General features: G+C 43.1%; 1 long non-coding RNA gene across 1 annotated transcript in view; it reads left to right on the top strand.

Annotated features, from left to right (window-relative positions):
* The first annotated feature begins 17,526 nt into the window (after positions 1-17,526).
* Positions 17,527-25,524, top strand: part of LOC137095420 (uncharacterized) — a 50,437-nt gene continuing 42,439 nt past the window's right edge. The window contains exon 1 of the long non-coding RNA XR_010908840.1: positions 17,527-17,806. This is a non-coding gene — a long non-coding RNA (uncharacterized lncRNA). The remainder of the gene's footprint in view (positions 17,807-25,524) is intronic.

Raw genomic sequence — 25,524 nt, 5'->3', positions numbered from 1 at the left:
CTCTGGTCAAGCTGGCATTGAAGGCGATCCATGATGGAGACCAGCACAGTCTCTGTCCCGTGCCCCACACGGAAGCCGGACTGGAAGGGATCTCGTCCAGCTGTGTTGTCTAGGAATTGTTGCAACTGCTCTGCTGCTGCCCTCTCAATCACCTTACCCAGGAATGAGAGATTCGAAACTGACATGCCTGGAAGTTCCTTTTGCTTCTGTCTACATGTTCATTTTTTTCCATGCAAGAGTGCAACAGGGAGGAAAGGTCTCGTTGATGTTTCAGTCTCAGGAGATGGATGAGAAAGCAAAAAAAGCTGCATTCCTACACTTCCCAACAGACACATAGATGACAACAGTCTCAGTTCTTTAACTGCACTGCAGAATTGAAAAGATAATAGAATCACAGACTTCGAAAAGACCACAGAGGCCATCCAGTCTAATACCTTTTCTGAGTCCAGCCAACGACAGCATATCCCTCATTCCAGATCAGTGCCTGAATTGCAGTGGTAGATTATGGAGATATTGGTTATGTTTTGGAAATACCACCTATCTTTAAAGAGAACTGGGTAAACCTCAGAGGGTCAAATGGACAATTTCTCCTCCTTATGGGACCACCAACCCAATAAATGTAGAAGTAGTTTGACATGGATTTGTCTGTGTGATTTGTATCATTTACATTGACAATAGATAGGGGAATGTGCAGTGTGCATTTAAGGTATTAATTGCATCATAAGCCAGGCATGATTTTTGTGCCTGGCTTATAAATGTTATTTTCTAATTGGTTCTATCCTAAAAACATGGGAAAGTTTATTAAACTGCCAAAACTTTGTTTTTAGGAGACATACTGCTATAGCACATTTGGTTTATCAATGAATATCTCAGAGAGTCTCAATCAATTCAACATAGTTTGTGCCACAAAACACAGTTTTTGGAATAGGACAACTACTACCAAAGTTAGGACCACACACTTAAACAGGAAATAATACTTTCAACCAGGAACAGAAAAAAATCCAAATTTTGTTACATAGTGTAGTGCAGAAACTATACTGGATGTTATGTAAGCCCCTTTAGCACTGAAACGTGTTATTCTGGTAGAAAAACAATGGAACAGTAAAAAAATACCTGGCTAAACAAATTTATTTCCTTTTTCTATATGTGTTTTTATTAAAATTCATTTTGTTAGTGGCCCAATCTGCTGAGATAATTTTGAATGTTTAATCCCTTGTAAAAACATCCACCACATTCCCCTGATCTATCAAGCTCACTCTCTCTCTATAAAGATAAAAGTTGTGATATGGCTACGTGTCTTTTTAACTGTATATAGAATACATAATTGTGTAACCAAGGCTGAACCCTTATTATCCAATCTGGTGTCCTTGCCCTTAACAAAACTATAAATTACTATCTCTAATTGGGGGGGGGGGGGAGGTCATGTTCGACTTCATGAGCACAATTCAAAGTGTTGGTTTTAACCTATAAATCCCTATATGGTTCTGGCCCACTTTACCTGTCCGAAAGTATTATCCCCTATGAACCATCAAGGATGCTAAGATCTTCTGGAAAGACCCTGCTCTCGGTCCCACTACCTTTGCAAACGCTTTTGTTGGGAACAAGAGACAGGGCCTTCTCTGTGGTGGCCCCTCGGCTATGGAACTCTCTCCTGAGTGAGATTAGATCTGCCCCTTCCCTCTTGTCCTTTAGGAGGCTAGTGAAATCCTGGTTATGAGACGAAGCATTCCCAGAATAATGGCTGAGATTGGTTACAGATCAAAGTGAGCGACCACATATGTGGTCTGAGTTGAACATGATTTTACTTTGGTGATTTGGTATATAATTATATATTCTAGAGCAGAATTTAATTTACTCCCTTATAAATGTATACATTTTGTTTTTTAAAAAATGGGGCAATGCTAACTTACTTAGGCGATCCTTCGTTGTCCAAGTATGATGGCCTTCCAAGTGTAGTGTCTTGGCAGTGAATACGTAGGTGACTGTGGAGCCCTATTCTTGATCTACATGTTCTTCCACAGTGAAGACATTAGTTTCCAGGTGGTAGGTGGTCCTAATCAGGGTTGGCTTGATGTGCCTTCTTCTTGGCACATTTTCCCCTTTCACCCTCAATTTGTACCTCTTCAAATTCCATAGCACTGCTGGTCACAACTGACACCAGTTAAAGCACTCAAGGGCCAAAGCTTCCCAGTTCCCTCTCAGTGTCTATGCCCCAGTTTTAAAGGGAGCTTTGAGCCCATCTTTAAATCTCTTTTCCTGTCTACCAACATTCCATTTTCTGTTCTTGAGTTGGGAGTACAGTAACTGCTTTGAGAGATGGTAATTGGGTATTCGGACAATGTGGCCAGTCCAGCGGAGTTGATGGCACAGGAGCATCACCTCAATGCTGGTCTTTGTTTTTTCCAGTACACTGACATTTGTCCACCTGTCTTCCCAAGAGATTGGCAGGATTTTTCAGTCAATCCTGATGGAATCGTTCCAGGAGATGGGAGTGAGGTCTGTAGACAGTCCACATTTCTCAGTCCATGTTTCATAACAGGTTTTGGAGGACAATAATTTTATAAACAAGGATCTTGGTATCCCTACGGATGTTCCAATCCTCAAACATTCTCTGCTTAATTTGGAAAAATGCTGCACTTGCAGAGCTCACTCAGTGTTGTATTTCAGTGTCAGTGTTGACTTTTGTGGAGAGGTGGCTGCCAAGGTAGCAGAAATTGTCAACATTTTCTAATGTTACATCATTGAGATGTATTTCTGGAATTGCAAAGGGATTGGCTGGTGACTGCTGGAAGAGCACTTTGGTTTTATCAATGTTCAATCTATCCAATGCAGTCTTCTGAATCAGCACCCCCAAAATAATCCAGGAACAGGCCTAAAACACCAAGACAACCACAAAAAAATATTAATGGACCAATCATTGTCAACCAAGGTGACTATCCTCCTATCCAGGCTATTTGAATTTAGGTCAACCAATACTCTACTACTATTACTTTTCTGCTGTGTACCTGAGTACTGCATATGTGAAAATGAAGAACTCTGCTTGGTAAAGTTACATTCCCCTCCAGTTTCCCCCATCCAACTAGAAGATTTTGAAAGGTATGGTCCGAAAAATAGCTTCTCCGATCTCTCACTGCAACTCTCCATGTTCCTAGTAAATTCTTTCCCTTTTACTTACAGAAATATGTGATGAATGACTTTTCAATAACTTTGAAGCATAGGTTCTTTTTATTGTAATTTCCAGTGTGAGAAGGTATATCAGATTACAGAAAAACATTTAGACAAAGAATGACATTGGACATACAAACATACAGATTCTATGCAACTACATTGGATTTACAATTACATAGGTTAATAAATGGGAATTACATTTTCACTCAACATTCACACCACATGCACACACATTCATCCACATGCATCCAAATATTATCATATCCTTTCTCCCTCCTTGGAGAAGCACCTGTTAGGCCAGACCCTGATTTCCTGCAGCCTGCCAATGCATAGTTCCATAACTTCCATAACGCCAAAACTTCAAAACGCTGAGATGCCAAAACTTCTTTCCCTAAGAACAATGCCAAGGACCAGATCTCTGTTTTCCATACAGCAGAACCTGACTCCCTGCACAAAATCCAAGACTCCAAAAGCGCACTTCTTCCTCTTCCCTTGAGAAAAAAGGCCAAAGTGACCAGACTGCTCCCGTGCAGATCTGCCACTATCTGAATACACCATCTCTCTCCTTCCATGGAGATGTCATGATAAAAAACGCTGTATGGTTTGAGTGAGATTGTATGAAAGGTGTATGAATGTGGCCCAATTGGGCTGAAGATACCATTCTAAGGAATGCGGCCTGAAAAACTACAAGACAGAGGCGAAGGACTCATGGACTAATTAAAAATTGCTGATGAGATTTGAGACAAATGATTAACTGTTGACATTCTGACTTGATTAACTCTTGGTGGAAAAACAACTTGTTTACATTGCCAAAGACAATGGGTCTTTTAAGTAAGGAAGTCAACACTGTGGCTCCTTACAGAAATGTTTACAAGCCTCCTTGATAAGGAAAGCCAATTAAACAAAATCAACATCTGTCCAGGAACTGATGGAATCTGTCTGGCAGTAATTTGCAACTTTCAGAACTACATCAACAGAAAATACTACATAAAAGGACCCTTCTCTCTCATAGAGTTTGTCAGACCAACTGAACACCATTTCTGAACACTATTGTGAACAGCCACTGCCTCCTCTCAAGAAGCTGATCATCTTCAGCAAGAAGAATGGTAAGAATGCTTGATGAATGAATGAATGATTGAATGTTAGAGTATATGTGTAAATGTTGATGCAATATTCCCCTTTGTCTATGTAACCAATATAATTATTATAAAACCCAGTACTGGAGTCTGTGTCTACTTTTCTCTGAAAGTGCCTAATGCAACCTGTCTCACTAAAAGCGGAATAAAAGAACCTATTTAATGTTTTTAAAAGTACTTATAACATAGATAGCCATCAGACTTAACACATGCACAGTACATTTGACATTTACTGCTGGTTAAAACATTTCTTTCCAATGTCGTACTTTTATTCAAACTTATAAAGGCAGGATACAGCATGCTGAGACTAATTAAAATTCCAGAAAGTTTTGATATTGCTGTATTCTAGTTAGAGAAGCAGTTCTCTTTTTCAGAAGAGAAAATCGACCTTTCAATTTTGGTTCTTGAGATCAAAGACGGACGAGCTCTGTTTGTTTTGATTTGGCTTATTATATGTCAGAATGTTGTTTTAAAAAGCGTCTCCTTAAACAGATCTGTGCTGAATTTGGGGCATCTCTTGACACTTTTGGAAGCGGAAACACGTTACAATATTAAATGAGAGCAAACAAGTCTAATTAAACGACTTCTCCAGTATATTCCTGTAAAGAAGTTGATTATAAATTGTATGACTTTAACTGTATTTGTGTTTAGATTGGCTGCACTAATGCTGGAGCGGCCTAGCTGAGAGGAGTGCGTTGCCATGGAGACGATGCTGTAGAGAAGTGGGAGGAGCTTAGAGGGGAGAGTTTGAAAAATGACAGTTTATGTTCAGTCAGAGTTAGGGTTTAGGGTTAGAGGAGTGAGCAGTCAGGAGTTAAGATTGGAGGGTGAGGAATTGGTAGAGGAAAGATTAGGAGGTTATAGCTGTAAAAGAGTAAATTGTGAAGCAAAGTTTCGAGGCTTTGGAAAGCCAGATTAAGCTACTGGAAGTTTCTTAGCCAGAGAGTCTGATAAGGGAAACATAACCAGTATTCCGTTAGTCTAAAGAAAGGCTAAAGAATAAGCTTATTAAGTATCTGATCAAGGGAGGATCAGATAAGGGAGACATCCCTGTATTGGAACTTTGTTCTGTAATAAGTGCTTCACCTCAGGAAGATACTGTATAACCTGAAAAAGTGTAACATTCAACTAACCAAGCATTATTCTGAGTTCTATAAGAAAAGTTACAACTTGCAACCACACGCTTTGTGCTCAATAAACTTGTTAACTTTTGTTTGAAGACTGCCTCATCTCCATTAGTTCTGCGTCCAGTGTGCAATATCTCCCAATAATACCTCACATCACACATTGGTGGCACCATTAAGAGTAATAAATAATAAATCGTCCCTCCTCTCTCCTAACTCGTTACAATTCCCTACCCTGAGAGTTAATTGTAGTTTCTCATTGTAATAAGGAGGTGATATTAAACTATGCTGGTATGGCTGTACCAGGAGCTCCAACTTTATTTCTTTCTGTTAAAGTTTGCAGTTACAGGGCAGGCCTCCTGTCCATCTTAATTAAGCTTTGGTTTCGCCCCTTGTTCTGGGCTCTGGGAGGGAAAGGAGCCATTTTTGGGCAGTCTCATACAAGGTAGCTAAGCTATTATTTTACTAAGCACCTGGGCGATGTCATCCACTTATTAATTAAGGGTTTAAGACAGGGGTCAGGAACCTTCGGCCCTCCAGGTGTGGTGGACTTCAACTCCCACAATTCCTTGGGCCAAGGTAAGCCTTTGGGGCAAATGCCGAGCCTCAAGGAATTGTGGGAGTTGAAGTCCACCACACCTGGAGGGCCGAAGGTTCCCCATGCCTGGTTTAAGATCTACCCTGATGTCCAGAGATTTCTTTAAATCCTTAGATATAGACCAGCTCATCCTGTAGAAAAACTTTCTTTCTTAAGACCATCCAGGGAAACTGAAGTCCAGGAAATTCCAAGAGCATCCTGGGAAAAAGGAACATCCGGGGAAACAGGTTCACCAAAGAACTCCAGCTGGAGAATCTACTGGCCTTACTGGTAGGTCCACTCGGTGCTCGAGATGCAGTTCGACCCGGTAGCGGAGCCCACATCAGTAAGGCTTAGATTACAGTAAGGCATAGATTAAAAAGGGTTTTTCCTACAGAGAAGGTTCAGTTGATCAAAGTCAGGTGCCAGTCCATTGAAGACTAGACTAAGAAAGCCTTAAAGTGTTGTTTGAACTATTGAAGATTTGTTGTTTGTTCCATAATAAAGACTTTGTTGTATCATTAAAGACTCTAAAGACCATCACTTCAGAAAAATCCCTGAGAACCTCTCTTTGAGGCCCCCTGGCTTCCCGCTGGGCTTAAAGTATATGTCATATAGAAAAGTACAGCTGTTACAGGCCCAACGCACGACAGAACAGTAAGAAAAGAAGCTGGATGCTTTGGCAGCCCGGGTGTGAAGAAAAGGACTTTGAAAGGCTAAAGGACAGTTTATAAGGAAGCCATCACAGGGGCATTCCAAGCCTCCATTACCTGCACCCATGTGTTTGTGTTTTTGGAGTTTCGGCCATCTTGGAAAGCAGCCCATCTGAACATGTTCCTGCATTTTCAGCCACCTTGGATGACAGCCCATGTGACCAGAAGGGAGGGGCTGGCATCTCCCTCCTTTGCCCCAAGCTCCACCTTCCTTGCAAGAGGGAGCCTGCAAGATTGCACCAGTTCTCTTCCCGCTCTTTTTGGGAGACCTGCACAGTTTGCTACTTTGCAAAGTCTTCAGCCAGGAGCCAGCTGCCACAACAAGTTGCTACATCTCGTGCTAGCCACAGAAGTAGCAAGGTTTTTCCCACCCTTTTGAAGCAAGCCCTGCTCAGCTCTGCTTAGCCTTTGCTGCTTTGCATTTCAGGTTCCTGCAAAGGGGCTTTTGCATCCCCTTTTGGCTTTGCAGCCTTTCACCAAGAATTTAATATGTATTTGATTTGTTGTGTCTGCTGTACCTATTCTCTGCCTTAAAGTGATAAGTTTCTGAGTGTGCTTGTAATTGTACTGATACATTGCTTGCTTTATTTGTTATTTTAACTGCATTGATATGTTGCGTGCTCTACTTGTTATTTTACCTGCATCGCTAAACTGTTTGGGCAATCTGCTGTCATGGCTCACACCTCAAGTTCCCCAAAATCTGAGGGCAAGGCCTATAGCCTCCAGTCCCAGAGTTCCCGGCGTCCGTCCCAGAAAGCCTTAGACGTGTTTTTACAGGAAGAAACTCGGCTTACTGATAAGGTTGAAAGCATCTGGCTTTCCATTGTTGACCTTGATAGCCAGTTTAAAGAAATCTCAGGACATCAGGGCAGATCTTAAACCCTTAATTAATAAGTGGATGACATCGCCCAGGTGCTTAGTAAAATAAACAGCCAGGAAGCAAATCTTAGGGCAGTTCAGTTTTTGAACAGTGTTAAGCTTAGGGAATCTAGCTATGCACATTTGTTTCATGCAGCTGACTTTAGTCCCTTTCCCAGAAGGGAAAGGGAAGGGCAAGCTTCCCCCACTCATACTGTGATCTCTGAGCTCCTTAAGCATTCCCCAAAGGCCTTAAGTGCAAAGAGCAGTCAGAGAGGTGCTTCTCCCATAGCAGACACAGCCCCACCAGCAGGAAGCATAGTAGCAGACATGACTCAGCTCCTGGATCTTCCGTCTCCAGAAGCAGCTCCTCGTTGATGGCAGCCTTTTACAACAAGGAAGCAAGGTGACTGGAACTGCAAGAAAAAAATTCTCAAGGCTGAAACTGAGGCAGCGACTGCAGACCTAGGCTTAGACTTCAAGCGGGCTCAAATAGAATTAGAAACAAAGCTGAAGTTGATGCATATTCAACAGGAGGCAGCTCCAAAAAGGGTCCATGTTAATATCATGGTGAAGGCACTGCAAGGAGAGCTGTCTCAAGAAAACGTCAACCTTTTGTCAACACCACCAACCACACCTCTTTTGCCAGCCCATGTTGGCTTCCAAGACAACAAGCTGGTACACATGGACAGTGACATCATGCCACATAGGCAGCTGGAACAGTTCAGGGCCAGGAGCCCACAGCCACCAACTCAGGCAGCGAGGCCCAGCATGGAAACTAGGGTCTTGCCTATACCTGAGGCCACAGGTGTTCCTCTAAAAGGATCTTCTAGGTTTCAGAGAACTTCACCTTTACCCCTGACCAAATACCCCTTCCGTTTCTTCAAACTCCTCAGTCTCAGCTGGAGTCTCTTTTTAGGAACCCAAAGAAGGATTTGAGGGGAAAAGGTGTGGAAAAATTTTCTGATCAGCCAGAAGATTTCCTACTTTGGAAGAAGACTTTTCAGCATGCCATACAGAATCTAAGACTCACCTCTGAGGAGGAATTGACTCTTATGGTCGCCTGGCTTGGTCCAGTATCAGCTCACCAGGTGAGAAGGATTTTCTCAGCTCTCATCGACCAACCAGACAGAGCATTGGACACTGCATGGACGAGGCTTGATCAGCGCTACGGGTATTGCACCCAAATTGAAGCCTTGCTGATGGACAGACTTCCTGGTGCTCAAACCTAAGGACTTTAAAAAGCCTTGGGACCTGTCAGACTTATTGGCTGAGCTCCAGTCAGCCAAGAGAAACCCGCAGCTTCTAGGGTTTGCCTGCCTGGACCAGCACTTATCCCAAACTGACATCACCCAGAAGCTGCCATTCTCCCTGCAGGAAGAGTGGGGAAGAGAAGTCTTTAAATTCAAGCAGGTCAACCATCAGGTATACCCACCGTTCACCCATCTTGTGGATTTCGTTACAAATGCGGCTATGCAGCTCAACGACCGACAGATGGGATTTCCAACTCTTTATGAGGATGGACAGGCCCCTCAAAGAGCCTAAGAAACATGCAAAGGACAGTGGCATCAAGAGAAACAGGGGTTAAAATAGCCTCCAAAGTAAGATACTTAGGAGTCAGAATCATACCCAACAATATACAACTCTTGAAAAACAACTATCAGAAAAAATGGTCCAAAATTAAGGAGAAACTAAAAAGATGGGAATCCCTAACTCTCTCTCTCCTAGGAAGAATATCCACAGTAAAGATGACTGTATATATGTGCTGTATATATTCCAAACACTTCCGATAGTAAGAACAATGGCAATATTCAAAACTTGGAAGACAGATATAGGAAGATTTATTTGGAAAGGAGGTAAACACAGAATCAAAAATCTTTGCAATGACAGGGGAAGAGGTGGCTTTGGACTACCAGATTTACAGATATACTATGAGTCAGCAGCATTGTGCTGGGTCAGGGACTGGGCAACCCTAGAAAAAAAGAAAAATACTAGCCCCTGAAGGCAATGACTTATTCCAGGGATGGCATAAATACCTATGGAGAGAGAAAGACAAGACAGAGAGGAATTTTAATAACAATTTTATCAGATCCGCTCTAATACGGATCTGGAATAAACATAAGGAAACATTCCACCTGAAGACCCCTCTCTGGTTTTCCCCAATCGAAGTGGAACATAGGAGAGAGATCCATAGAGAAAAGTGCTTTACTTATAAGCAATTAACTAAAAGAATAGGACAAAACTTAATACAAAAATCTCAAGAGGAGCTAAAACAAATTGATCCAACTATTTCCTGGTTCCACTATTTCCAAATGAAAGAAAATTATGAAAGAGATAAAAAAAGTAGGTTTCGAATTGGAAGAATCTTTCTGGGATAAAATAATAAATTCAGAAATAAAACTAATTAGAAAAATATACTAACAGCTACCGAAATGGTCAACAGAAGGGGGAGTGGTAAAAGAAACCATGATAAATTGGGCCAAAGACATAGGCCACCCTAATAGTTTTGTAGAATGGAAAAACATATGGTTAAAGAAATTAAAATACCTGTACTTCATCGAACTCAAAGAAAATTGGCTAAAATTATTTCACATATGGTATTTAACACCAGTCCAGATTCAACAGAGGTAGGTCAGAAGGGAAATGCTGGAAATGTGGTAAACACAGAGGAGACTTTATCCACATGTGGTGGAAATGTAAGAGAATAAAAACTTTCTGGCACCAGATCTACAATAAAACTGAATCAATGCTACAAATCAAATTTGACTTTAAACCGGAATACTTTTTATTAGGCATAACAGACTTTGACATGGACAACAATACTAATAAGATTTTCTTCTGCTTAGTAACAGCAGCGATAATTAAATTAGCTCAGTTTTGGAAAGTCAAAGAAATACCTACGATAGAACAGTGGCTATTAAAAATACTAGATATCATGAATATGGATTTACTTACACAGACTATGTCGTATAATAAAACTAAAATAAAGGAAACAAACTGGGACAATTTTTTAAACTTTCTGGAATTGGAAAACAAGGAAATAAACTTTCTTAGGAAGTAACCTATGGGAAAAAGTAAAGCTTTAAAGGATCGATGACCCAAAGACAAGAAGAATGGAAAGACTTACAGTCTAGAAACCAAGTTCTGAAGAAATGTCTTGATCCTGGGAGACTTAAAAGTTTATCTTCTTTTTCGTCCGAGACCTTCCCCCCCCCCATGTGTCCTCCCCCAAACCTATTTCCCCCTCCCATTTCTTCTTTAGTCTTTTTTTCTTTATATATATATATATATTTCTCATTTCTTGCTTTCTACTCTGCCTCACAATGTTCCCCCACTTTCAATGTAACCATACATTTTTAACTGCAAACACTTTAAACGTCTTTCCTGTCATGCTCCTCTCTTGCAAGCACATATTCTAAATAAAAACAATTTCAAAAGAAAGAAAGAAAGAAAGAAAGAAACATCGCCATCAAGTCCACGAAGAACAACCCATCTCCAGATGATGCCAAGAAGACGCCTAAGGATGTTTTGTGCCCACTGCATGCAAAACCCCAGTTGGCCGACTGCAGGGAGTTTGCCAAGAAATCTCATGCAGACAAGGTCGAGATCCTCAACAGGTATAAAATCTGCTTCAGGTGCTGTGGTGCAACTCCCCACCACTCAGTCGTGCAAAGAAAACGTAAAGTGCGAGGTGTGCCAATCCGAGAGGCATTGCTCAGCTATGCACAACAAGGATTTCGTGCCCTCCAAAGTCAAGAGCAGAGCCACCAGTCAGCACTCCCCAGAAATGCATTCAGAAGATTCAGCTGGACCTTCATCGGGCACTGAGGCACACTCTGTGGCCTGCACACAGTTGTGTGGCAGCCCAAGGAATAAAATTTGCCACCCCATCTGTTTGGCAGAGGTCTATTCCGCCAACAAGCCTTGGATGAAGAAGAAAATGTACGTTGCCCTTGACAACCAAAGCAAGGGATGGTTCACTGGCCACCCCTGACTTCTTCAGAAACTTTAAGGGGCAGGCAAAGCATATTGACTATTGTATTTCTACTTGTATGGGCAAGCAAAGAAGACAGGGCCGCGTTGCATCTGGATTTATCATTTTGCTATAGGGTAATGACATTCGTTTTGAATTACCTGACCTTATTGAGTGTGCGTCCATCCCATGTAATAAGGACCAGATTGCTACCAGAGAGATGATGCAAGCGCATCCTCATCAGAAAAGACTACAGGACCTCATTCCACCCTTTGAGCTGGGCATTGACATAGTCCTGCTCATCGGATCCAACTGCCCCAGCTTGATGAGCATCCGAGCTGAAAAGAGAGGTCCTCTTGGTGCACCTTTGGCACAGAAGACTCCTTTAGGATGGACCATATAGGGACCTGTATGTGTCAACAGAATGCATCCTCCATCTTCCCTGTGTCCAGATCAGCCAAACACCCTCAGCTGTGGCAGAGTCACCCTCATGCAGAGTTGCCTCAGCCACATTTCTGTTTGCTGCCAAGGAGTTTCATCAGAGTTCTCATCCATCTTTGACGTATCCCGGGATGACGAGAACTCAGTGCTCTCCCAAGATGAGCAAGCGTTCCTGAACATAATGAACTCTGAGGTCACTCTCAGTGAGGAAGGGAATTGGATCACTCCTTTGCCCTTCAAAGCAGACCGGCCTACCCTGCCTCCCAACAGACAGGTGGTAAAGAAGAGACTGCAATCTTTGAGATGTAAGCTGCAGCGTGATCCCAAGACTAAGCAGCAAATCGTTCAATTCATGGATGACATGTTTTCAGCAAAATATGCTGAGCCATCCAGCCTTGGCTCAGGCAAAGAAGAGTCTTGGTTTCTTCCCTTCCATAAGGTCACTCACCCGCAGAAGCCGGAAAAGGTGCACATTGTGTTTGACACCACCGCCAAATGCAAAGACATCTCATTGAATGACATGCTCCTGAAGGGACCAGACCTTTTGAACAGCCTTGTCGAAGTCATACTTAGGTTCAGGGAATCCAAGTAGGCTGTCATCGCTGACATCTTTAAAATGTTTTATGCATTCCTGGTCACACCGGAGCATAGAAAGTTTTTAAAGTTTTTATGGTTTGAAGACACCCAGGCTCTGACGGGTTTGAAAGCCTTCCAGATGCGGGTCCATGTGTTTGGAAACACACCATCTCCTGCGGTGGTCAACTATTTTCTATGAAAGACTGCCAAAAGATTTGGACATTTCTTTGACCTTCAGGTCGCCCAAGTCATCAACCAGAACTTTTATGTAGATGACTTGCTTGTGTCATTTGATACCATACAGTCTGCAGTTAGTACAGTAAAAGATGTCCAATCTTTTTTGAAAAAGGCCAACATCAGGCTGCACAAGATCAACTGTGTTGGATGGGGTCGCACTCCCCCTGAAGACACAGGTTCGCAGTTTGGGTGTGATCCTGGACTCATCGTTGAGCCTGGAACCCCAGGTTTCAGCAGTGACCAGGGGAGCATTCGCACAGTTAAAACTCGTGCGCCAACTGTGCCTGTACCTTGGGAAGTCTGACTTGGCCACGGTAGTCCACGCTCTGGTTACATCCCGTTTAGACTACTGCAACGCTCTCCGTGGGGTTGCCTTTGAAGACGGCCCGGAAGCTCCAATTAGTCCAACGCTCGGCAGCCATGATACTAACTGGAGCGGAGCGCAGGGAGCATACAACTCCTCTGCTGCACTAGCTCCACTGGCTGCCGATCTGCTACCGGGCTCAATTCAAAGTGCTGGCATTGGCCTTTAAAGCCCTAAACGGTTCTGGCCCAACTTACCTATCCGAACGTATCTCGGCCTATCAGCCCACCAGGACCCTAAGATCTTCTGGGGGGGGGGGCTGCTCTCTATCCCGCCTGCTTCACAGGTGCGGCTGGCGGGGACGAGAGACAGGGCCTTTTCTGTGGTGGCCCCGTGGCTATGGAACACCCTCCCCATGGAGGTAAGATCAGCCCCCTCATTGATGGTATTCCGGAAAAGATTAAAAACCTGGATGTTCGAGCAGGCGTTCGGTTAACTCAGTGCAATAAGTGTAATGATTAAAGGACTGGCAATTTGGACGACGAAACTGGATCGCGATTTTAGTCAAGAGATGAATTGGATTGTTTATTGATATATGTATTGTGGATTGTGTTTTTATGTTTTTAAACTGTATACTGTTGTTTGTTATAAGTTGTTGTAAACCGCGTTGAGTCGCCGGCTAGGCTGAGAAACGGCGGTATACAAGTATAGCAAATAAATAATAAATAAATAAATAAACTCTAAAAACACTGACATTTTAAGAGCCTTCCTGACTGAGGATCTGATACAAGACAACGTATTGGAGTTGTTCCAGGATGTGAGCACCCAATCCAGTTTAGGCCTGCTCTAGGACACCCGTCTGGACCTGTTGTCAATCAGGGCCTCAAGGTTCACCTGCGTGAACACCAAGAGACAGATGTTATCAGCAGTTAATGGTGTTTTCGACCCATTGGGAATGGCTGCTCCTGTCATGATAACAGCCAAGCTCCTCTTTTGAGAGGTCATTGAAAGCAAACTGGACTGGGATCAGGAAGTCCTTCAGTCCATTAAGAACTCTTGCATCACTTCGGCCGCCCAGGCTAAAATTTACACCAGTTGAGCATCCCATGCCAATTCACGGCCAGAAGCCCTTTACAAGGCTCGCACACCGAAGTCCACATCTTTTGCGATGCCTCGGAGAAAGCTATTGCAGCTGTGGCCTATGCAAGACAAAGAGACTCTAGTTCTTGCACTTTAGGTTTTGTCATGGCCAAGGTCAAGATTGCTCCATTTAACGTCACCATCCCTAGCTTAGAACTGTGTGCAGCTGTGCTAGCCATTCAAATAGCTCAAATAATCAAAGGGGAAACTGGACATTTCTTTTCAGACATGTTCTTTCATACTGACAGTATGATAGTGTTGGGTTATTTGAAGTACACCACCAAAAGATTTAAGGTGTATGTAAATAACAAAATCAACATCATTTTAGCAAGCTCCACCCCGGATCAGTGGCATCATTTAACCACTGATGACAACCCTGCATATATTGCTAGTCGAGGCGCTTCTGCACACAAGTTCCACCTGGCTGACGGGACCAGAGTGTCTTTTCAACCCCGACTTTCCAAAGGTTTTATCATTTACAGAGGAGCCGGATCTTCCTGAGGTTCAGTCCTGCAGAGCTACAGCTCTAGAGCACAGATGGAGTTTTGGATCCATCAATTTTTGAACATTTTTCAAGCTGGCCCACGCTGAAGGGCATGATGGCCAGACTCTTTCATTTAGCTGTGCACAAAAAGGGAAGCAACCCCCAAGGCCAAGACTTTTTGAAGGCTGAAAATTTGGTTTTCAGGTCTGTCCAGAGGGACGTATTTAAAGAAGTAGTTGACTGCCTTCAAAGGGGAGCCAGTCTTCCTGAAGACAACTGTATTAAGTTGTTAAACCCATTTCTAGACTCTCATGGAGTCCTTAGAGTGGGTGGGAGATTAAACAGATCTAAGTTTTCTGCCTGCGTCAAAAACCCCGTCATCATCCCTAAAGGCCATCTAGCCACCTTGTTGGTTCGTCATTCTCATGGCAAGGTGCAACATCAGTGCAGGGCCCTTACAGAAGGGGCACTGAGAAATCAAGGTTTCTGGATAGTCAATGCTAGAAGGCTGATCAGTAGTGTCATTTACAAATGTGTTACGTGCAGGAGGCTAAGAGCCAGTTGCCAAAGCCAACTCATGTCAGAGTTACCCTCAGATAGAACCCAGATTGACCCTCCTTTTACTCATATTGGTGTTGATGTGTTTGGTCTGTGGGAGGTGGCTACTAGGAGAACTCGTGGGTGCCCTGTGTACAACAAAAGATGGGCAGTCATCTTTACTTGTTTAGTTATCCGAGCCATTTACATAGAGGTGATTGAGTGTATGGATACTTCTGCCTTTCTAAATGCCTTAAAGAGGTTTATCTCAATCAGGGCACCTGTTAGGACAATCAGGTCTGATTGTGGCACAAATTTTGTTGGGGCAACCAAAGAGTTAGACTGTATTGTTAAGTTTGCCAAGGATCCCAGTGTCGGCAATTATTTGAATGCAGAAAAGGTTACATGGCTATTTAATGTACCGCATGAGTCTCACATGGGGGTGTGTGGGAACGTATGATTGGTTTGTGTAGAAAGATTTTGAATGCTATGTTTTTAGAGTGTAAGAATTTGACTTATGATGTTTTGGTCACTTTGATGGCAGAGGTGACAGCTATTGTAAATAGCCACCCATTGGTGCCCATCACCACAGACTCAGATATTCCACAGCTTCTCACTCCTGCATCTATTCTGACTCAAAAAACTTCTTAATGGCAGGAAATTATGTATCCTGTCCCCAAAGGATCTTACAAAGCGCTCTGGAAACAAACTCAAACTCTTGCCAATCAGTTCTGGAGATGCTGGAAAACAGAATACCTGGCTCAACTCCAGAGTCACAGAAAGTGGAAAGACTCTAAACCCAACATCCAAGTTAGAGACATTGTACTGCTCAAAGACAAATCCTTACCTCGTTTCAAGTGGCCTTTGGCCAAAGTTATAGAGACCTTGCCGAGTCTGGATGGATTGGTAAAGAAGGTAAAACTAAGAGTGTGCCAAAGTGGCAATGTTTCTGTTTTACACAGACCAATTTGCAATATTGTGTTGTTGTTAAATGGATAATCAGTTCATTACCAAATTAGATTTGCCAATGTTATAGTGTAGATTTCTCAACATTGGGAAATCTAGACCAGGAGTGTGCTGGTTCGGCTGTACCATGAGCTCCAACTTTATTTCTTTCTGTTAAAGTTTGCAGTTACAGGGCAGGCCTCCTCTCCATCTTAATTAACCTTTGGTTCCACCCCTTGTTCAGGGCTCTGGGAGGGAAAGGAGCCATTTTTTGGGCAGTCTGACACAAGGTAGCTAAGCTATAGGACGTAGACCAGCTCGTCCTGTAGAAAAGCTTCCTTTCTTAAGACCATCCAGGGAAACTGAAGTCCAGGAAATTCCAAGAGCATCCTGGGAAAAAGGAACATCTGGGGAAACAGATTCACCAAGAACTCCAGCTGGAGAATCTACTGGCCTTACTGGTAGGTCCACTCGGTGCTTGAGATGCAGTTTGACCTGGTAGCGGAGCCCATATCAGTAAGGCTTAGATTACAGTAAGGCTTAGATTAAAAAGGGTTTTTCCTACAGAGAAGGTTCAGTTGATCAAAGTCAGGTGCCAATCCATTGAAGACTAGACTAAGAAAGCCTTAAAGTGTTGTTTGAACCATTGAAGATTTGTTGTTTGTTCCATAATAAAGACTTTGTTGTATCATTAAAGACTCTAAAGACCATCACTTCAGAAAAATCCCTGAGAACCTCTCTTTGAGGCCCCCTGGCTTCCCGCTGGGCTTAAAGTATATGTCGTATAGAATAGTACAGCTGTTACAGGACCAGTGCGTGACAAAACATAAAAACAGATTACTGCATTGTTGTAGGTTTTTCAGGTTGTATGGCCATGTTCTAGAAACATTCTCTCCTGACATTTTGCCTGCATCTGTGGCAGACATCTTCAGACATTGCCTCTGAGGATGCCTGCCATAGATGCAGGTAAAACATCAAGAGAGAATGCTTCTAGGACTGTGATGGCGGACCTATGACAGGCGTGTCACTACTGACATGCGTAGCCATTTCTACTGACACTCACCCGCCCGCCTACCCCACCCCTCCCCTCCACCTCTCCTTCACTCAAATTTATTTTCTTTCCTCCTTCCTTCCTTCCCTCATCTCCCAAACAGGCCTCCTCCTCCTCGCCTCCATCGTCGCTCCCGCTTCTTCCTCCGAAAATGGTGCCGGCTGCAGAGGGGGCAGGCCCTGGGTGACGTCACCACCACCCTCTCTTCCTCCCTTCAGAGCAAAAGCAAAGGGGCGGGGCCTCTGCATAGGCGGGACCTCTCCTAATCGGCTGCCCTCCCTCCTGTGGGGATCATTTGCATGTTTAAAGGGGAAGTGGGCCTTTCCTTGGTGTGGGCCTTCTTCCCTCCCTCTGGCTTGGCCCTTGGCCGGGAGGTGGCTGCCGCTGAAGGGGGCAGCGAGGGGCCCGGCTGCTGCTGCAGCAGCACCCCTGCTTTTGGCCCCCCAGACCTTTGAGGCTTCTGCATCCAAAATGCTTCGCACCCACAATGGACGCGGAAGAGCGGCTGAGGAGAAGGCAGGCTGCTGGGCGCCCTCCTCAAGGTGAGTGGGAGCGAGGGAGGGATCTGGCCTCAGGAAGAAGCACCTCCAGGAGGAAGAGGGAGGGAGGGCGAGGCCAAGAGTCATCCCGAAGCCAGGCCTCCCTCCCCTTGGCTGGCCTGAGGCATCTGGCCAGCCATGAGTTCAGAGGCTCGGCCTGACTAGGCCGCACCGGACTTTGGGAGACTTCTCGGCCTGTTGCTACCAAAACAGGCTGAGTCCAGGCTGCAAGCGGAGAGGATGCAGCGAGCATTCCGTTGGGCTGCCTGGCCCTGCTCCAGAAGCATGCTCTCCTGATGTTTCACCCACAACTGTGGCTAAAGGCAACTTCAGGGGTTGAGGGCTCTCTAGGAATAGAATCATAGAATCAAAGAGTTAGAAGAGACCTCATGGGCCACCCAGTCCAACCCCATTCTGCCAAGAAGCAGGAATATTGCATTCAAATCACCCCTGACAGATGGCCATCCAGTCTCTGTTTAAAAGCTTCCAAAGAAGGAATAATGGAGAAAGGATGGGAGTTTGAGAAAAATACCTATTTCTGCTTCATTGACTATTCTAAAGCCCTTGACTGTGTGAATCATAATAAATTGTGACAAGTTCTTGGTGGTCTTGGTGGCCTGGGCATATTAAATCAGGTAAGTTATATAATTAGGTTGTTACTGTTGTTCTTTCGTTCAGTCGCTTCTGACTCTTCGTGACTTCATGGAGGAATCCATGCCAGAGCACCCTGTCGGTCATCACCACCCCCAGCTCCTTCAAGGTCAATTCAGTCACTTCAAGGATACACATGTTGTGTCCCGGATCTGAGTCCCTCCTGGAGGTGAGAAGATCGGTATAGAAAACTTTTAAATAAATAAATAAATAAATAAATCCATCTTGCCCTTGGTCGGCCCCTCTTTTTCCTTCCATTTTCCCCATCATCATTGTCTTCTCTAAGCTTTCCTTTCTTCTCATGATGTGGCCAAAGTACTTCATCTTGGCCTCTACTATTCTTCCCTCTAATGAGCAGTCAGGCTTTATTTCTTGAAGTATGGACTGTTTGGATCTTCTCACAGTCCAAGGCACTCTCAGAACTTTCCTCCAACACCACAGTTCAAAGGCATCTATCTTCCTTTGCACAGCCTTCCCTAAGGTCCAGCTCTCACATCTGTAGGTGATTACAAGGAATACCATTGTTTTCACCATGTGGATCTTTGTTGCCAGTGTGATGTCTCTACTCTTCACTATTTTATCGAGATTGGACATTATTCTCCTCCCAAGAAGGAAGCATCTCCTGATTTCCTGGCTGCAGTCTGTGTCTGCAGTAATCTTTGCACCTAGAAATACAAAGTCTGTCACTGCCTCCATGTTTTCTCCCTCTATTTCCCAGTTGTCAATCATTCTTGTTGCCATAACCTTGGGTTTTTTTATGTTTAGCTGCAACCCAGCTTTTGCACTTTCTTCTTTCACCTTGATTAGAAGGCTCCTCAGCTCCTCCTCGCTTTTGGCCATCAAAGTGGTGTCATCTGCATATCTAAGGTTGCTAATGTTTCTTCCAGCAATTTTCATCCCAGCCTTGCATTCGTCAAGCCCTGCACATTGCATGATGTATTCTGCATACAAGTTGAATAGTTTGGGGTAGAGTATACAGCCCTGCCGTACGTCTTTCCCAATCTTGAACCAGTCTGTTGTTCCGTGGTCAGTTCTTACTGTTGCTACTTGGTACTTATACAGATTCCTCAGGAGAGAGATAAGGTGATTTGGTATGCCCATACCACCAAGAACTTGCCACAATTTATTATGATCCACACAGTCAAAGTCTTTAGAATAGTCAATAAAACAATATTTATTTTATTTAGTTTAAATAACAATATATATATATATATATATATATATATATATATATAATTGTAATATGTAGCAATATTTGATATAATTAGGTTATGGTTTATTAAATATAGGTATATATTACAATTATATATATATTTGTTATTTAAACTAAATATTGGGGAATTATGGTTTTTTTCTTGAAGTGACACACCACCTGAATTATGCTCGGTTTTTTGGCGAATTTTGACACACCACGCTCAAAAGGTTGCCCATCACTCTTCTAGGACATGGCTATACAACCCAAAAAAACCTACAACAACCCAGTGATTCAGGCCATGAAAGCCTTCAACAATACATTGAACAGATTAGTAAACATGATAAATTTTGTGACTTACATTTTCTTTTATAATAACACAGGTAAAAACTTTGGAACAGAATGATTTCAAAATCATTCAGTTCCAATTAGGGAAGCAGATACTTTGTTTCTTATCTTTATCTCCATATTCCAAACACCTGAAGAATTATAATAATGATATATTATACTGAGTAAATAATTCGTACCAAGTACAAATAGATTGTTGTTGAATGCTGTCAAGCAACTTTTACTTATGGCTACCTCATGAATGAAAACTTTCAGGTCACCCTGTTATCAATAGTAATCCTCAGGTCTTGCAGACTCAGTGCTATTGTGGTTGTGCATTACAAATGGAAATTGGGCAATGGCACGCAACTCTATATGTCAGCGTTTCTCAACCTGGATGTTGGGACCCCTGGGGGGAGGGTTGTGAAGGGGGCATCAGAGGGGGTCACCAAAGACCATCAGAAAACAGTATTTTCTGTTGGTCATGAAGGTTCTGTGTGGGAAGTTTGGCCCAATTCTATTGTTGGTGGGATTCAGAATGCTCTTTGATTGTAGGTGAACTATAAAAACCAGCAACCACAACTCCCAAATGTCAATGTCTATTTTCCCCAAATTCTACCAGTGTTCACATGTGGGCATATTGAGTATTCATGCAAGTTTGGTCCAGATCCATCATTGTTTGAGTCCACAGTGCTCTCTGGATGTAGGTGAACTACAATTCCAAAACTCAAGGTCAATGCCAACCAAACTCTTGGAGTATTTTCTGTTGCTCATGGGAGTTCTGTGTGCCAAGTTTGGTTCAATTCCATCGTTGGTGGAGTTCAGAATGTTCTTTGATTGTATATTAATTATAAATCACAGCAACTACAATTTCCAAATAACAAAATCAATCTCCCCCAACCCCACCAGTATTCAAATTTGGGAGTATTAGGTATTTGTGCCAAATTTGGTCCAGTGAATGAAAATTCATCCTGCATCTCAGATATTTACATTAGGATTCATAACAGTAGCAAAATTACAGTTAAGAAGTAGCAACAGAAATAATTTTATGGTTGGCGGTCACCACAACATGAAGAACTGGATTAAGGGTCCAGTTCCTAAGGCATTAGGAAGGTTGAGAAATACTGCTATATGTGATGCATAAAAATACAATGTATGTATGGAATTGTATGAAATGTGTATGAGAGATAACCCACAGGGATACCACGATCGATGGTATCGAAAATATAGTTCTTGAAGGATTTTCAATTCTGACCAAAGAATGTATGCGGGTGGATTTCTGCTATCTGTTAACAAAAAAAAGCACTTTTGAGAGACAAGACTTTTCATTGAATCAAACAGTTTTTCAGTAAACCTGATACCATGCAGATGTTTTAAACTATAATGGACCTAAATTATACTGAAGTAATGTTGGATTTTAACTGCAGTTCCTTTTTTTTGAAGGAGGCTTTTCATGAAGTGATTCTCAGGCAATCAGGGAATTTTATTGTGAGCCATACAAAATCACAGTGATAAGTTTTATGTCGTGTCGGCAAAAGCAAATTGCATTGCCAACACTCTCCTCCATTTGGTATTTAAACTGGCGAGGGATCTCCATCGACATGTTCTCACCCTCCTCAGGTTGATTTGTTTCTAGCAAGGACAGGAAACCTGTGGCCCTTCCTCAATCCACTCAAGGGTTCTTCCTGGGGATAATTGGATCACACTATGTGACATGATTTTTGTTCCTAGGTCATAAATGTCATTTCCTAATTGGTTGTATCATAAAAACATGGAAAAAGTTTATTACACTGCAAAAAGTTTGTTTCTGTGGGAGGAACAGTCTACTATTGCACATTTTGTTCTAGTTTTCCAATGAATATAATCCCAATAAATTGCAACCTAGTTTGTGGCAACCACAAAAACAAAGTTTCTAGAGTAGAATAGCTTCTTTCAAAGAATGGACCACACAATTAAACAGGAAATAACACTTGAGTCACCGATTGGCTGAGAAAGGCGGTATACAAATACAGTAAATACATACATAAATAAATAAATACTTTCAAACCAGAAACAGAATATTTTTCAAATGCTGTTCCATAGTGTAATGTAATAGCATCTTAAAGGCACACTCTGCTAAAACTTCAGTGTGTCTTGGAGATCTTTATTTCCCAGGAATGCATCTGGAGACGTTGCATGCTCCTGTAGCATCATTCTTGGGTTCAACTAGATATTGATTAAAAATCAAAGCATGTCTGTATCTTTTTTATGTACGATGTAGGTATTGTAACACAAAGGCTCCTGCATGGCTTGATGGAAAGGGATCAAACTTGGTACACATACCCTTCATAGAACCTCAGAGTTGGGAGAAATTACTTGGGCCACCCAGTCCAAGCCCTATAATGAAGGAAAAGCACAATCAAAGCACCCCCTGATAGATGGCCCTCCAAGGAAGGAGCTTCCACCAGATTCCAAGTCAGAGAGTTCCAGTGTTAAACAGGATGTTCTTCGTAATTAAGTTCAGGTAAAATCTCCTTTCCTGTCATTTGGACTCATGGCTCCATTGAGTCCTAGTCTCCGGGCAAGCAGAAAGGAAGCTTGCCCCCTTTTCCTTAGGACACCCTTTCACATATTTATACATGGCTCCTTTCATGACTCCTTCTCTCAACCTTCTTCAGGCTAAACAGAAGCTCTTGAAGCCAGTCTTCATAGGGATTATTCATGGTCTAGACCTTTGATCATTTTAGTTGCCCTCTTCCTCTGGACACTTTCCAGCTTAGAGTCAATATCTCTTTTGATCTGTGATGCCCAGAATTGGACACAGTATATTTCCAGGTTTATTTATTTATTTGTCGTGTCAGGACAACCAGTCAAATTATATTACATTTCTAACAGAACAAAGCAAACAAACAGACAAAATACAAAATCTGTGAGTTTGGTAGTTGATTAAATGTCCTTTGACCAGTATCTGGCCACTTGGAGTGCTTCTGGTGTTGCTGCAAGAAGGTCCTCCATTGTGCAGGTGGCAGGGCTCAGGTTGCATTGCAGCAGGTGATCAGTGGTTTGCTTCTCTCCTCTCCAGGGGGGAGTCTCTCATTTGGTATCAGCCATTGGTTGAGGTTCTGGGTTTGAGCCTACCACTTTTGGACTCTCGCTTGCTGAGGTGTTCCAGCGAGTGTCTCTGTAGATCTTAGAAAACTATTTCTAGATTTAAGTCATTGATGTGCTGGCTGATACCCAAACAAGGGATGAGCTGGAGATGTCTCTGCCTTGGTCCTTTCACTGTTGGCTGCTACTTCCTGGCGGATGTCAGGTGGTGCTATACTGGCTAAGCAGTGTGATTTCTCCAGTGGTGTAGGGCGCAGACACCCCGTGATAATGCAGCATGTCTCATTAAGAGCCACATCCACTGTTTTAGTGTGGTGAGATTTGTTCCACACTGGGCATGCATACTCAGCAGCAGAGTAGCACAGCGCAAGGGCAGATGTCTTCACTGTATCTGGTTGTGATCCCCAGGTTGTGCCAGTAAGCTTTCGTATGATATTGTTTCTAGCACCCACTTTTTGCTTGATGTTCAGGCAGTGCTTCTTGTAGGTAAGAGCACGGTCCAGAGTGATTCCCAGGTATTTGGGTGCGCTGCAATGTTCCAGTGGGATTCCTTCCCAGGTGATCTTCAAAGCTCGGGATGCTTCTCTGTTCTTGAGATGAAAGGCACATGTCTGTGTTTTGGATGGGTTGGGGATCAGCTGGTTTTCCCCGTAATAGACAGTAAGAGCACCTAGAACTTCGGAAAGCTTCTGTTCTACCATCTCCAGGTAAAGAGGTCTGACTAAAGCAGAATAGAGAGGAACAATGACTTCCCTCAGTCTGAATTCTAGACTCCTTTGGATGCAGACCAAAATCAGATTGGCTTTATTAACTGCTCCATCACAATCTTGGTTCATGTTCACCTTGTTGTCCATGAAGATTCCAAGATCTCTTTCTCATGCGACTGTTGTGGAGCCAGGTGCCACCCATTCTGTATCTTTGTATTTCATGTTTTTTCTGCCTAAGTATAGTATCTTACATTTGTCCTTGTTCAACTTCATTTTGTTGAGGCATCGAATTGTTGCTGACTGTGAATTGCCTTGAATTGCCTCCGGGCTGAGAAAGGCAGTATAAAAATATGGTAAATAAATACATAATAAATAAATTAGTTCAATCAGCTCACTTATCAGTTGAGAACATTTTGAATTCTGATTCTGTCCTCTCGAGTATTAGGTCTCCCTTCTAATTTGGTCCCATTTGCAAACTGGATAACCCTGCCCAATAAACTGTCATCCAAGTTATTAATAAAGAACAGTACTGGGCCCAGGACCAAATCATGATAGAACTGTAGCTCATATCTTATTTAATCAATTCATTGTTGATAAATTTTCTAGGTTCTGACTGTTTGGAGCCTTGTGGCACATACCATCCCAGCATTGTTGAAGGGCACACACGGCGCTTTATGCAGCCTTTGAACAGTGCTCTTAAAAAGCTTGGAATAATGACAGTGTAGGGCTCTCGCTGCCCAAATCTCCAAGTGGCCATGGCAGCAAAATATAATGCAAAGTTGGAAGTGCAACTGGTTTACATAAGGCTAATGAAAAATGAGTCACATTGATCTAACCACTCCAGCTTACCCTAAAGCAGCCATGGGCAAATTTTGGGCCTCCAGGTATTTTGGACTTCAACTCCCACAATTCCTAACAGCTTCAGGCCCTTTCCTCAGGCCTCAGGCAGGGGCCTGAAGCTGTTAGGAATTGCAAGAGTCGAGGTCCAAAATTTATTTATTTCTTTAATTACAGCATTTCTACCCCACCCTTCTCACCCCCCCCAGTGGGGGGGGGGGGCTCAGAGCAGCTAACATAGGCAATAATTTGATGTCACAATATCAATAGACAACAATATAAAACCATGAATATATAAAAAGTTAAAATCAGTAACATTAGTTAAATTATCACATCAAATAGCCATTTCCAATTACATCACATAGCCTTTTCCAATGATCATAACAGCTGTATGGTCCAGTTTGAAGTCCCTGGTGCTGCTGTGCTCACTCGCCAAAAGCCTCGTTCCAAAACCACGATTTTAGTTTTTTCTTAAAGGAAAGGAGGGAGGACACCGATCTCATCTTGCTGGGGAGGGAATTCTACAGGTGGGGGGTCACCACCGAGAAGGCCCTGTCCCTCGTGCACACCAGATGCGTTTGCAAGGCCGGTGGGACCAAGAGCAGGGCCTTCCCAGTAGATCTTAAACTATGAGGTGGAATGTAGAGGGAGATACGTTCGGACAAGTAAGCTGGGTCAGAACTGTATAGGGCTTTATAGGCCAAGAACAGCACATTGAATTGTGTTCGGAAGTGGACCGGCAGCCAGTGGAGCTGACGTAGCAGGGGCGTGGTGTGCTCCCTGTGCTCCCTGTATGGCCCTCCGGTAAGTAATCTGGTTGTCGCCCGTTGGTCTAATTGGAGTTTCCAAACAGTCTTCAAAGGCAACACCACATAGAGTGAATTGCAGTAATCTATTCAGGATGCAACCACAGCGTGGAC

This window comes from Anolis sagrei, chromosome Y (assembly GCF_037176765.1).
Source record: "Anolis sagrei isolate rAnoSag1 chromosome Y, rAnoSag1.mat, whole genome shotgun sequence".
Classification (NCBI taxonomy): Eukaryota; Metazoa; Chordata; class Lepidosauria; order Squamata; family Dactyloidae; genus Anolis; species Anolis sagrei.
Note: the sequence above shows the minus strand (reverse complement) of the source record. Positions and strands in the feature narration are given on the sequence as shown.